The 13,560-nt window shown below is 33.1% G+C and overlaps 1 protein-coding gene across 4 annotated transcripts in view; it reads left to right on the plus strand.

Moving 5' to 3' along the window:
* The window catches only part of LOC124230929 (gephyrin), a 575,937-nt gene that overhangs the window by 114,071 nt on the left and 448,306 nt on the right, over nucleotides 1–13,560 (plus strand). The gene's annotated exons all lie outside the window — the stretch shown is intronic.

A 13,560-nucleotide genomic window follows, 5' to 3' on the forward strand; every position in this document is an offset into this window, starting at 1 on the left:
AATTCAAAATATGCTACAAAACTATATTAATCAAAACAGCATGGTACTGACAGAGAAACAGACACAGAGATCAATGGAACAGAATTGAGAACCCAGAAATAAAACCACACATCTGTGGCAGGTAATTTTCGACAAAAGAGCTGACAAAATATAGTGGAGAAAGAATAGTCTCTTCAATAAATGGTTTGGGAAAACTGGACAGCCATATGCAAAAATATGAAAGTAGATCATCTATTACACCATACACAAAAAGTAATTCAAAATGAATTACCGACTTGAGTTTAAGACCTGATACAGTAAAACTCCTAGAAGAAAACATAGATGGTATGCTTTTTGACGTCAGTCTTAAGCAGAATCTTTTTGAATATCATGTCTCCTCTGCAAGGGGAACAAATGAAAAAATTAAAAAATGGCATCACATCAAACTAAAAAGCTTCTGCACAGCAAAGGAAACCATCAACAAAATGAAAAGAGAGAAGATATTTGTAAATCATATATCTGATAAGGGGTTAATATCCAAAATATATGAAGAACTCATACAACTCAACAACAAAAAACAAACAGCCTGATCAAAACATGGGCAGTGGATATGAACATTTTTCTAAAGAAGATGTATAGATAGCCAACAGGCACTTGAAAAGATCTTCATTACTAATTATTAGGGAAATGCAAATCGAAACTTCAATGAGATATCATCTCTCACCCATTAGAATGGCTATTATTAAAAAGACAAGAAACAGCAAATGCTGCTGGTGGGAATGCAAATTGGTGCAGCCTCTATGCAAAGCACTGAGGAGATTTCTTGGAAAATTAAAAACAGAAGTACCATATGATCCAGCTGTTCTACGTCTGGGTATTTATCCAAAAAACACTAATTTGAAAAGATATATGCACCCCTGTGTTCAGTGCAGCGTTGTTAACAGTAGCCAAGACATGGAAGCAACCTAAGTGCCCATCAAGAGATGAATGTTTCAAGAAGATGTGATATAATGGAATACTACTCAGTCATGAAAAGATGAAATCTTGCCATTTACAACAACAATCCATGTCTCAGACAGAGAAAGACAATCACCATATGACTTCACTCATATGTGGGAGATAAATACATAGTTAGGGAGAACAGATCAGTGATTACCAGAGGGGAAGAGGGATGGGGGTAGGATGAAATGAATAAATGGATACATATGGACATTTACTGATGGTAAGTAGACTTTTGGTGGTGAACATGATGCAGTCTATACAGAAATGGAAATGTAATGATGTACACCAGAAATTCATATAATATTATAAACCAATGTGACCTCAATAAAAATAAAATGAAGAAGTTTAAAAGGAACACATCTACATATTTAGAATATATCTCTAGAAGCATACCGAAGAAGTGGAAAATATTAATTGTCTCTAGAGGAAAACTTGCTGGCTAGGGAACAGGGGTGGGAAGTAAACCTTTACTATTATTCTTTTATATGTTTTGAATTTTGAAGTATACAAAATTAATGCCTCAAGTAAAATTTTAAATATCAATTAAAAAAAGTATTTTGGCTATTGAGGATCCCTTGAATTTCCATATGAATTTCAAGATCGGTTTGATAATTTCTGCAAAATAGCCTGCTGGGATTTTGGTAGGATTTTGTTGAATCTGTAGATCAATTTGGGAAGTAATGCCATCTTAAGTTTTCTGATCCGTGTAAATGTGGTGTTTGTTTAGCTAGTCTTTAATTAATATTTTTAAGTTTTTAATGTATGTCTTACACTTCTTTTGTTAAATTTATTCCTAAGTATTTATTCTTTTTGGTGCTATTTTAAATGGGATTGTTTTCTTAATTTTACTTTCAGATTGTTTATTCCTTGTATATAAAAATGTAATGGACTTTTTAAGTTAAACTTTTTATTTTGAGATAATTGTAGATTCACATTTAGTCATAAGATTTAATACAGAAGGATCCTTCGTGCCTTCTATCCAGCTTCCCCAAAAGGTATTGTTTTTACAAAATTAGTACAATGTCACACCCAAGAGGTTGACATTGACCCAGTAAAGATATAGAACATTTCCATCAACACAGGGATTTCCCATATTGCTTATTTGTAAACCCACTTCTCTCCTATGCTTATTTCCACCTGAACTCTGGTAACCTTGAATTTATTCTCCATTTCTATAATTTTCTTATTGCGAGAAAGTTATATAAGTGGAATCCATGCTTCGTGTCTTATTTTGGGGCACTATTTTTCCTGTCAACATCATTCTCCAGAGAGTCATCCAGGTTATAGTGTGTATGTGTAGTCTCTTCTTTTTTTAAAAAGATTTTATTTTTTCCTTTTTTTCCCCAAAGCCCCCCAGTACATAGTTGTATATTCTTTGTTGTGGGTCCTTCTAGTTGTGGCATGTGGGATGCTGCCTCAGCGTGGTCTGATGAGCAGTGCCATGTCCGCACCCAGGATTCGAACCAATGAAACACTGGGCTGCCTGCAGCTGAGCACACGAACTCAACCACTCAGCCACGGGGCCAGCCCCTGTAGTCTCTTCTTTTATATGACCAAGTAATATTCCATGGTATGATTGTCCCACAGTTTGTTTAACATTCACCCATTGAAAAACATCTGAGTTGTTTCTTTTGGGCAAATACAAACAAAGTTGCTGTAAACATCTGAGTACAGCTTTCAGTGTGAACATAGTTATTATTTCTCTGGGTTAAATAAATGCCAAGGAGTGCATTTGCTGAGTTACATGCTAGTTCCATACTTATTTTATTTATTTATATTTTTTGCTGAGGAAGATTCACCCTGAGCTAAAATCTGTGCCAGTCTTCCTCTGTGTTGTATGTGGATTGCTGCCACAGCATAGCTGCCGATGATTGGTGTAGCTCCACACTGGGGAACCGAACCCAGGACGCTGAAGTGGAGCACACTGAACTTAACCACTAGGCCATGGGGCTGACTCCTGCATTCTTATTTTTTTAAAGTAACTGCCAAACTATATTGCTGAGTTCTGTACCATTGTGCATTCCCCCCAGCTAAGTATGAGTTACTCAGTTTGTCCACATCCTTGTCACCATTTGTTTTTGTCATTATTTTTTATTTTAGCTGTTCTGGTAAGTGTGTAACGGTATGTTTTTATGATCTTAATTTACACTTCCTAATGGCTAAAGATGTTGAACATCTTTTCCATTAGTATATCCCCTTGGGCAAAATATCCTTTCATGTCTTTTGCCCATTTTCTAGTTAGAACATTTAATTTTTTCTTTCTACTGAGTTTTTGGTTACTTTATATATTCTAGATACTAGCTTTTTGTTGGGTATGTTGTTTGGAAATATTTTCTCCCATTTTGTAGCTTTGATTTTCACGTTTCTAACAGGATTTTTCACATAGAAGCTTTTAATTTTGATGAAATACAGTTAATCTGTATTTCCTTTAAGGATGGCACTTTTTGTGTCAAATCTAAGAATTACTTGCCTAACCCTAGCCTATAAGATTTTCTCTTGTGTTTTCCTAAAATTTTTATAGTTTTATATTTCACATTTAAGTTTGTAATCCATTTGAGTTAATTTTTCTATAAGGTATAAGAAAAGTAGGGGTTAAATTTTTTTGCCTATGGGTATCCGCTTGCTCCAGCACCACCTGTTCACAAGACTATCTTTCCTTCATTGATTTCCTTTTGCACTTTTGTCAAAAATGAGTTAGGTGTATTTGTGTGGGTCTGTTTCAAGGTTCTCTATTCTAATTCATTTGTCTGTGAGTTTATCCTTCTGCTAATACCACGTGGTTTTGATTACTGTATCTATATAAGTCGTCTTTGCAATTTAGAAGAGTGATTCCTCATACTTAGTTCTTTTTCAAAATGGCTTTAGCTATTCTAGTTTGTTTGACTTTCCATATGAATTTTAGAATAATATTGTGTATGTTATCTAATAAGATACATACAAAAAACTCACAGATTTTGATAGGAAGCATGCTAAACCTATGTATCAATTTGGGGGGAATTCGCATCTTTACCATGTTGAGTCTTCCAATCCACGAATACCATATGTTTCTCTATTTATTAGTTTTCTGATTTCTTTTACCAGCATTTTGTAATTTTTAGTCTACCAGTCCAACACATGATTTGTTAGATGTACATATGAGTATTTCATTTTTGGGGGAATGATTGTAAATGATATTATAGTTTTAACTTCAAGATTCTTGCTTTCATGGCTAGTATATAGAAATATAATTGATTTTTTTATGTTGGTTTTATAATCTAAGAACTTGATTAACTCACTTATCAGTTCTAGGAGTCTTTTGTAGATTTTCTGTGTTGACAATCATGTCATCTGCAATAAGGGACAGTTTGAAGTTGCTTTCTTCTGTCCAATCTACATGCCTTTTGTTTTCTTTTATTGCTTTCTTGTACTGGCTAAATCTTCCATTACTTCACTGAATAAAAGTGATGAGAGTTGACATCTTTGTTTTGTTCCTGACCTTAAGGGGAAGGTGTTCTGTCTTTTTCCATTAAGAATTGTGTTAGCTGAAGTTTTTTTTAAATATTGTTTGTGCAGTTGAGGAATTTCCCTTTTTATTCCCTTTTTTTTCCGAGAGTTTTTATCATGGAGGGGTGTTGAGTGTTGTGTAAAGCTTTTTCTGTTTCAGTTGTATGATCGTGTGATTTTACTTCTTTAGCCTGTTAATAATTGGATTACGTTGATTGTTATTAAAATATTGAACCAGCCTTGCATTCCTGGAATAAACCACACTTGGTCATAGTGTGCGGTTCTTTGTGTATATTGCTGAATTCTATGTGCTAACATTTTTTTAAGGATGTTTTGAGTCTGTATTCACATGAGAAATATTTGTGGGATTTTGGTTTTGGTTTTTGGTACTCTCTTGGTTTAGTTTCTTTGTCAGGGTAATAGTAGTTTTATAAAATCAATTTGGAGTATTCCCTCCTTATTTTCTGAAAGAGATGGTGTAGAATTAGTGGTAATTCTTCTTTAGATGTTTGGTAGGATTTTCTAGAGAAACCATCCGAACCTTGAGATTTCTTTTTTGAGGCGTTTTAAAATTACCAATTCAATTTCCTTAAAAGTTGTAGGACTATTCTAATTATCTAGTTCATATTGGTTGAGTTCTGGTAGTCTGTTTTTTGAGGAATTCATCCATTTCCTTTTAAAATTACAAATTCAATTTCCTTAAGAGTTGTAGGACTATTCTAATTATCTATCTCATGTTGGGTGAGTTGTGGTAGTCTGTATTTTGAGGAATTGGTCCATTTCCTTTACGTTGCCCAAATCAACTCCTTTAGAGTTGTTTGTAATATTCCTTTATTGTTGTTTTGGTTTCTACAGAGCCTGTAGTGATATATCTCTTGTTTCACTCCTGGTATTGGTAATTTATGTCTTCTCTTTTTTCTTTGTCAGTCTTGTTAGAGGTTTGTCAATTTAATTTATCTTTTCTCAGATCCAGCTCTTTTAGGATGGGTGTGCTGATGCCAAATTTTCTTAGTTTTCCTTCATCTGAGAATGTCTTAGTTTCTTCTTCATCTCTGAAGGATATTTTCCCTGGATATAGCATGTGGATTCGTAGTTCTTTTATTTGAGCACTTGAAAAAGTGCTTCCTTCTGGCCTCCTTGGTTTCTGATAGGAAACCTGCTTCATTTGAATTGTTTTTCCCCTAGAGGTAAGGTGTAGTTTCTCTCTCAGTGTTTTCAAGATTTTTTTTCTTTAGTTTTCAGAAGTTGGGCTATGATATGATAGGTCTTGGTATAAATTTCATTAAGTTTATATTGTTTGAAGTTGGTTCATCTTCCTGAATTTATGTTTATGTCTTTTGCCAAATTTAGGAAGTCTTCAAGCCTTTATTTTTTCAAATTCTTTTTCAGCTCTGCCCTCCATTTCCCATCCTTGGAGACTCAGATGATAAGAAAGTTAGATCTTTTGTTATTGTGCCATAGGTCCTTAAGGCTTTTCTTTTTCAGTGTATTTTTCTCTGATTTTTAAAATTTTTGTCAGATAATTCTAACATCTCTACCATTTTGGAGTTGGCACCTGTCAGTTGTCTTTTTTCTTTCAGATTGGGATCTTCCTGGCTCTTGTTATGATGATTGATTTTTGATTGAAATCTGGGTATTTGAGGTATTATGGTATGAACTGTGGATCTTATTTAAACCTTCTGTTTTACCTGGCTTATTCAGACAATACTCAGACAGGTAAAGGGAGGTGGACACTGTCTCTTTACTGCCACATTGGGGTAGAAGTCAAGGTCTCTATTTGGCCTCCTTTGATACTTGAGATGGGGCCTACCTGGTACTGCTCAGTGAGCATGGTACTTCTGGCTCCCAACTGAGTCTTCACTGATCCGACATTGTCGAGGATTGGTAGGAGAACCTCTGTGAGGAGGGATAAATATATTTGGAAGTTTTCCCACTAACTAGAGTTTGATATGGGCTTTGGGCAGAGATACAGAGGAATAGAGAAGAGCATATATCATCTTCTATTAGCACCTTCTGTGCAAAGTCATGGGCATATGCTTTACTAATGGCATGTGCCAGGAATTACAACATCAACCAGCTCTTTCTAGTGCATGGTAACCCTAGTGTGTTCTTATAAACCAGGGGTCAGTAAACTTTTTCCATAAAAGACCAGATAGTAAATATTCTGGGTTTTGTGAGCCTAGAGGCAAAATTGAGAATATTATGGATATATTAGTATAACAAGAAAGAAAATAAATTTTCACAATTTTTTAAATTTGTGAAATTCAAATATAATAATAATAATTGACTGCAATATTTGCAATACATGTTTAGCAATTTAAAGACTGGAATTGGGGGTAATAATTAGAGTTTAGAATTATTATTACCTGTCATCAAACTCAGTTGCAAGTGTTTATCTGTTAATGCTCATTTGTATGGAATATTTTTTCTGCAGATGTCTTCACACTGATAGTTACTGACAGATATTCGTATCAGTCCCTGAACATATGATTTTAATTGAGCACATTAATTATTGGAATGTGTTTTTAGAGTTCTGTTAAGTTTTCTTGCCTTTTAGCATGCAATTACATTGCAGAATAATCACTTCCAATTGAAGAGAAGGTGGAAGCTCCTCAGTTGCAAAGTTAAATGGATTTCGAAACATGAAAATTTTCTTTGCACTTGCATCAGATCCAATGAAATGCTGCTGGAACTATAGTTTGAACTCAAAAAAATAGCTGTTGCAAATGTATTGGGAAAGAACATTTTGCTTCTTGTTTTAACTTTTGTCAGAATAGGAATGTGTTACCTTTTGACAACACACAAAGTGCATAAAACAGTTTGAAAGTACTTAAAATTACATTTGTATTTGTGAAATGACTATCATAGTATAAGTTTTGCGTATAAGCATTGTTTTGGCTTGTAATTTTAGGTTGAATACATTAAGAAAATTACCAAGTTTCCGTCACAACAATTTACCTTCTTTAATTGTTCATGTTCCTCATTCAATTGATAAGTAATAGTTCTTGTATTTATTTTACATCCTTTTTAGAAGAATTCAGGGAGCTAGTCTCGTAGCAGATAGAAAATGGTAGGGCCTAGGCATGGAAAAAAATAGAAATTGGTATCTGAGGGCAGATAATTGGTAACAGGAAAATGTGTCTTAAGGTGAATCTGCTTAAAATGGGCACCAAAATTTGATGTAAAAAATGGATTAGAATCCTAATATTCATATGGAATTGCAAGGGATGCTGAGTAGTCCACAATATGAAAAAGAAAACCAAAGTTGGGGGACTCACAGTTCCCAATTTAAAAACTTACTACAAAGCTACAGTAATCAAAATAGTATGATATTTGCCTAAGGGTAGACATATAGATCAATAGAATAGAATTAAATCTGGAAATAGCCCATATGTCTATGGTTAATTAATTTTTCAAAAGAGTGACAAGACCATTCCATGGGAGAAAGAAGAGCCTCTTCAACAGATGGTGCTGGAACAGCTAGATATCCACATGTAAAAGAATGAAGTTAGACTCTTACCCTCACACCGTGTACAAACATTAACACAAAATGGATAAGTGGCCTAAATATAAGAGTTAAAACTATAAAATTCTTAGAAGAAAATATAGGGGAATTACCCATGACCTTGGATTTGGCAATGGTTTCTTAAATGTGACCCCAAAAGCACAAGCTACTAAAGAAAAAATAGACACATTGAACTTCATCAAAATAAAAAACTTTTGTACATTAAAGGACACTATTAAGAGAACATAAAGACATACTATAGGATGGGAGAAAATATTTACAAATCATATGTCTGACAAGGGTCTAGTATCCGGAAAGTATAAAGATGTCTTACAACAACAAAAAGATAAATGACCCAATTAAGAAGTATGCAAAAGACTTGAATAGACGTTTCTCCAAAGAAGATATACAAATGGACTATAAGCACATGAAAAGATGATCAACATCATTTGTCATTAGGGAAATGTAATCAAAACCAGAATGAGATAACACTTCACACCCCACTATTATGATTAAATTAAAAAGACAGGCAAAACAACTGTAGGTATGGGTAAATAGAATCCTCATACATTGCTGTTGGAACATAAAATAGTGCAACTGCTTTGGAAAACAATTTGATGATTCCTTAAAAAGTTAAACATGGAATTACCATATGATCCAGCGATTCCATTTCCAGTTATTTACCCCAAAGAACTGAAAACAGGAACTCAAACAAATACTTGTACGCACCTGCTCACTCAGCACTATTCATAGTTGCCAAAAAGTGGAAACAACCCAAATGGCCATCAAAGGATGAATGGATGTGCAGTACATTGTGAATGTACTAAATGTCACTGAATTGTGCACTTTAAAATGATTAATTTTGCATTATGTGAGTTTCACCTAAATAACAAACAAAGAAAATATAGATTAGATATTTATCTTGAAAAAAGAAACCCGAGAATTATGGAGTCAGTCTAAGTTTTCTTATATCAGCTATTAAGCTATCTGATGTATTTTCAGAATAGAATAAAACAAATCAAATGCCGAAGTTTTTTGCTGATATTTTAAAATGACAGCATGCTGACATTTTCCACTAAACATTTAGCTTTCACACTGTGATCGTAGAGATATTTTTGGAAAAATATGTAATGTTCCTAAGAACCAGCCCCTAACTTTTTGATATTCAAATATTTCTTTTGAAACACTTACGTCAATATCTTTTATCCTTTTCTCTGATTTAAACTGTCTCATTTGTCCAGTCTAGCTTTGAATAAATTAATTGAAATCTCTCTATAGTATAAACTTCTATTTCATTTTAATCATCAGTTGTTTTCACAGGGCCATTCCTTACTTTGGAATTTTATTTCACTGGATATTTAGAAATACATAATGAATGTTTTGAATCAAATCTATTTTACTGTTTTCTTAGCAGTTTTCAAATGGTGCTTTATTTCCATGTTCTTAAACATGGGACAATACAATTAATTTTATAAATACTAAGTTCCTCCTATGCTCTATTTTAAACATGAATTTTTGAGGATAGAAATTTTCTTGTTACAGGAAAATCCTTCCTGACCAGAGCAACATAGACTATAAATCTCATCTTAGAAGTAGGAAGGGGAAGGCTAGGTCTTTCATAATATAATTCCTAATAATCAGATGAAATAATCTTTAATAATACAACTTAGAAAATACATTATAAAGATTTTATCAAAGATCAAATCGATTATACATAATACTATATTATGCTTGTTATAAGTGAGAAAATGAACATGAAATGCTTTTTATCACATTATGAATGTCAACTATTACCATGATTATAGACCAAAATGATGAATATATACAGAAAAAGGTACTTATGATTAGCTAAAAACCCTGCTAAGGGTTCGTTTTACAAATATTTCTAAGTATGTCCTAACTTTAAATGCTCACTCTTGCTGACCATAGGCAAACCATAATTCTCATCTATAAAATAATAGAGAGTAGAACTAATACTGTTTTGAGGTGTGTATGTGTGTGTGTTTCAGCTATAAAAATTTCTTTAGTAAAATTTCTTCAAGTATAGTTTTTGAACCAGTCTAATATGTAAACAAATAAAAATAGAACTCTGTAGCTGAAAGGGGAAAAGGGATGCCATTTGATCTGAGATACCTCCATAGAACCCATGAGATATGAAGCACAGTTAATTAACCACCCAACTGGAGGATGCCTACTGTTTTATTCAACTTTTAAAAGCTGTAATTCTTTAATAATGTTTTGCGTGGCATTGATTATCTCATAATGAATTTTAATACTATAACATTTATTTTAAAGTTATGGAAATGCGTGAGAATTCAGAATATATGAGAAATCAGTGAGAACCATGGTCAGTATGGTGCAGTGGTTAAGATTGTAGGCTCTGAAGTTATGGGGTCTGGATTTTCCCAGTACTGCTATTTATTAGCTATATGATCTCTAGAAGAATACTTTATCTCCCCATGTTTCGTTTCTTGTCTCTAAAATGGGGATACAAATAGTAGGTCTATCATTGGATGATTGTGAAGATTAAGTGAGATAATGAGTGTGAAATGCTTAGCACATAATGAATGTCAATTATCTTGATTATAGTTCAGAAAATATGAAGGTTTACAGGGAAAAAATGCCTATGATTGGATAAGAATTCTGCTGAAGAATCCATTTTAGAAATATTTTGAATTAATTTTTCTTTGATCCCCTCCACATTATTAAATCAATATAAACCAGATTGAGGTACAAGTTTATAATTTTCATGTTAGTAGCATAGAGTTTGACTACATGTTTCTGTTGTAATTTCTCCTGTTTTATCTGACTTTTGTAATGACTTTTTGAAGAATTTGTATTAATCAGTGGAACAAAGAGCACAGTAATTCCTTTAGTTGGCATATACTGGGGGAGAAAAACAACAGAAAAATATGATGACTAAAACTGATTTTGGTGTGATTTATATATGAAAAAGTATGTTCACTAGCTTCTTAAAGTGTACCATATTCTTATTTATAATTTAAAAACAAAACATTGCGTTGGTGAAAAAAATCTTCAGTAAAAACAGTAAGTATATTTTATTAGGCATCCAAAGTTTCAGAATTTTTGTTAAGAAACTCTCTCTTTGGATTTCCTGCTCTGTTTTTAACTTAAAATTTGAATGGGATGTGGATCTTAGAAAAGTGCCTTCTTTGGCAAAATTCATTTCACAGATAGCTGACTGGCATGCCTTTAAAGGAACAAAGGTTTATTCCATTTTAATTAAGTTTCCAAAACTTTCAGTCTCTTGAAGTTTATAACTAAGCTCTCATGTTTGCCAAATTGGGCAAGAAACTTTATGAGAACAAATTTTGTGATATATTATATCTTCAATTTTAGTTCAGCTTAGCTGGAAATCAACTTTTCTTACAGTGTGCCAACAGTTTATTTTTTAACTTTTGGCTCTACTCAGGAAATGGTATAATAAAGAGCATTTGTGTTGAAATTATGAAAAGTAGAAAATTTGTCTCAAATCAACAGCTTGAAATCAGTGTCTTATTAAATAGGAAATGAAAATTATATATTAATCAAAATTACTATACTCTTTGCAAAAAGAGTGGGGGATATCTTTTGCTTGTATGTATCATTTATATCAGAGGCAGATCCAAATTTGGGGGGCCTAAAGCTTATAAATTTTGAGGGACTTTCTGCAAGAAAAGGTAATCTAAAATTCAAATAAAATATTAAGTAATGGATCTTTGAAAGGAACAAGGCAAGTGTTATGTTCTTCTTATGCAGATCAGAAATGGCTGAGATATATGTAATAAAACTTTTAAAATCAGATAGACAATACTTAATGCTAACAAATATAAAAACATTATAAAGTAAAATTTTATTTTGCTTTTAATTTTAGGATGATATTTTATCAAGGTATAGACTTTTAAATTCTCAGTTTTCCCCTCAACATTTTAAACATATTGTTCCATTGTCTTTGGATTCCATAGTTTATGGTGAATACTCAACTGTCAGTTTTATTGTCTTTCCTTTGTAGGTAATGTGTCCTTTTTCTTGCCCTGGCTGTTTTAAAGGTTTTTTTTTATCTTTGATTTTCAGCCATTTGACTACTGAGTATGATTTTCTTCCACTTTTTCTGGTGTGGGGTTGGCTATACTTCCTGAGTCAGTGAGTTAATGTAGTGTAACAGTTTTAGAATATTCTCAGCTGTGTTTTTCTGACGTATTATTTCTTCCCCATTGTCTGTCTCCTCTTCTCAACTGCAGTTACATTGGGCTGTTTGTGTCTCTTATGCTCTGTTCTTTTAAATTGTGTTTTTTCTCTCTCTGCTTCAGTTTGGATGTTTTTTGCTGATCTCTTCAAGTTCTCTAATCCTGTGTTTGCTGTGTTAAATCAGCTGTAAAACTCACTGACTGATTTCTTAATTTCAGATATATATTTGGTGTTTTTTCCTAGATTTTAGTTCTCTGTTGAAATTTTCCTCTTTTCATCTACTGTGAACATTTTTCTCTACTTTAACTTACATTAAATTGTTTTCTTAAAGTTCTTGTTTTCTAATTCTGTATCATCTGTGGGTCAACCTTATATACATTATTTTTTCTCTTGGTTATTGGTCACCTTTTGTGTTCCTTCCCATGCTTTGTAACTTTTATTGAATACCAAATACTGGTTATTATAGGGTGATAGAAATTGATGTAAATATTTTCTCTCAATCCCATATTAGAAAGAAATGGTGAGTGCTAATTACCTCAACTCAACCACAAATTGAGCTGAGTGGTTTAAGTGACAGCTTTAGATATACTTAGACTACCTCTGATTTTAAATATTTTAAGAACAAGACCTGTTGTGTTGTAGGTATTTCTTTCTAGTGTGATGTTGTACTTATGTCCTGTGAAATTGTGAGAGATTTTACTGTACATTTTGGGTTCTTCTCCCTTTTACTCATCTCCCCCTCTCAAGGTGAGATGCTTTTGGTTGAGAGCACATGTCTTGAGGGGAGACCTGTTGAAATTCTACATTGAAAGTGGTAGGCTCTATCTGTTGTAGTGTGACTTTGACTCCTAATCACCATAACACTACAGAAAACATTATTTGCCCTCTGCAGCATTCTCTTCTCCTCCGCACAAATCCTCAGCAAATCTCTGAGGAGAAAACTGTCTGTGTTTTGAGGATTCCATAAGATTCCAATCTGTCATGCCAACCCATGAACTGTCAAGAGCTATGCTGCTTCTCTTGTCCTTAGTAGTGTTCCTCTTTCTGATTCTTAACTTGTGTCTAAATGATAAATCCTACAGAAATGAAAACAATCAGGAGGCTCAGCTTACCTAAGAAGAGATATCACTTTTCTCCTAGTTTATCCATTTGCGTCTGTTTTCTCCAACATCTTTAAAAATATGATTTTTGGGCATAATTTATCTTTTCTAGTTGTTATGGAAGCAGTGACTTGCCACTATGTGCTGGTAAGTTAGTCCTGTAAAAGTAAGAACAAAATTTAGACCCACATGTTTACTCCTTTATATGTGGTATTTATATAAAGTCTGTGTGCTTAGATTATTGGCTTGTTATTGAACATTAATATTTGTTGGTAAATCTACCAGACCAAGAAATTGATCAAT

Source organism: Equus quagga, chromosome 20, assembly GCF_021613505.1.
Source record: "Equus quagga isolate Etosha38 chromosome 20, UCLA_HA_Equagga_1.0, whole genome shotgun sequence".
Lineage (NCBI taxonomy): Eukaryota > Metazoa > Chordata > Mammalia > Perissodactyla > Equidae > Equus > Equus quagga.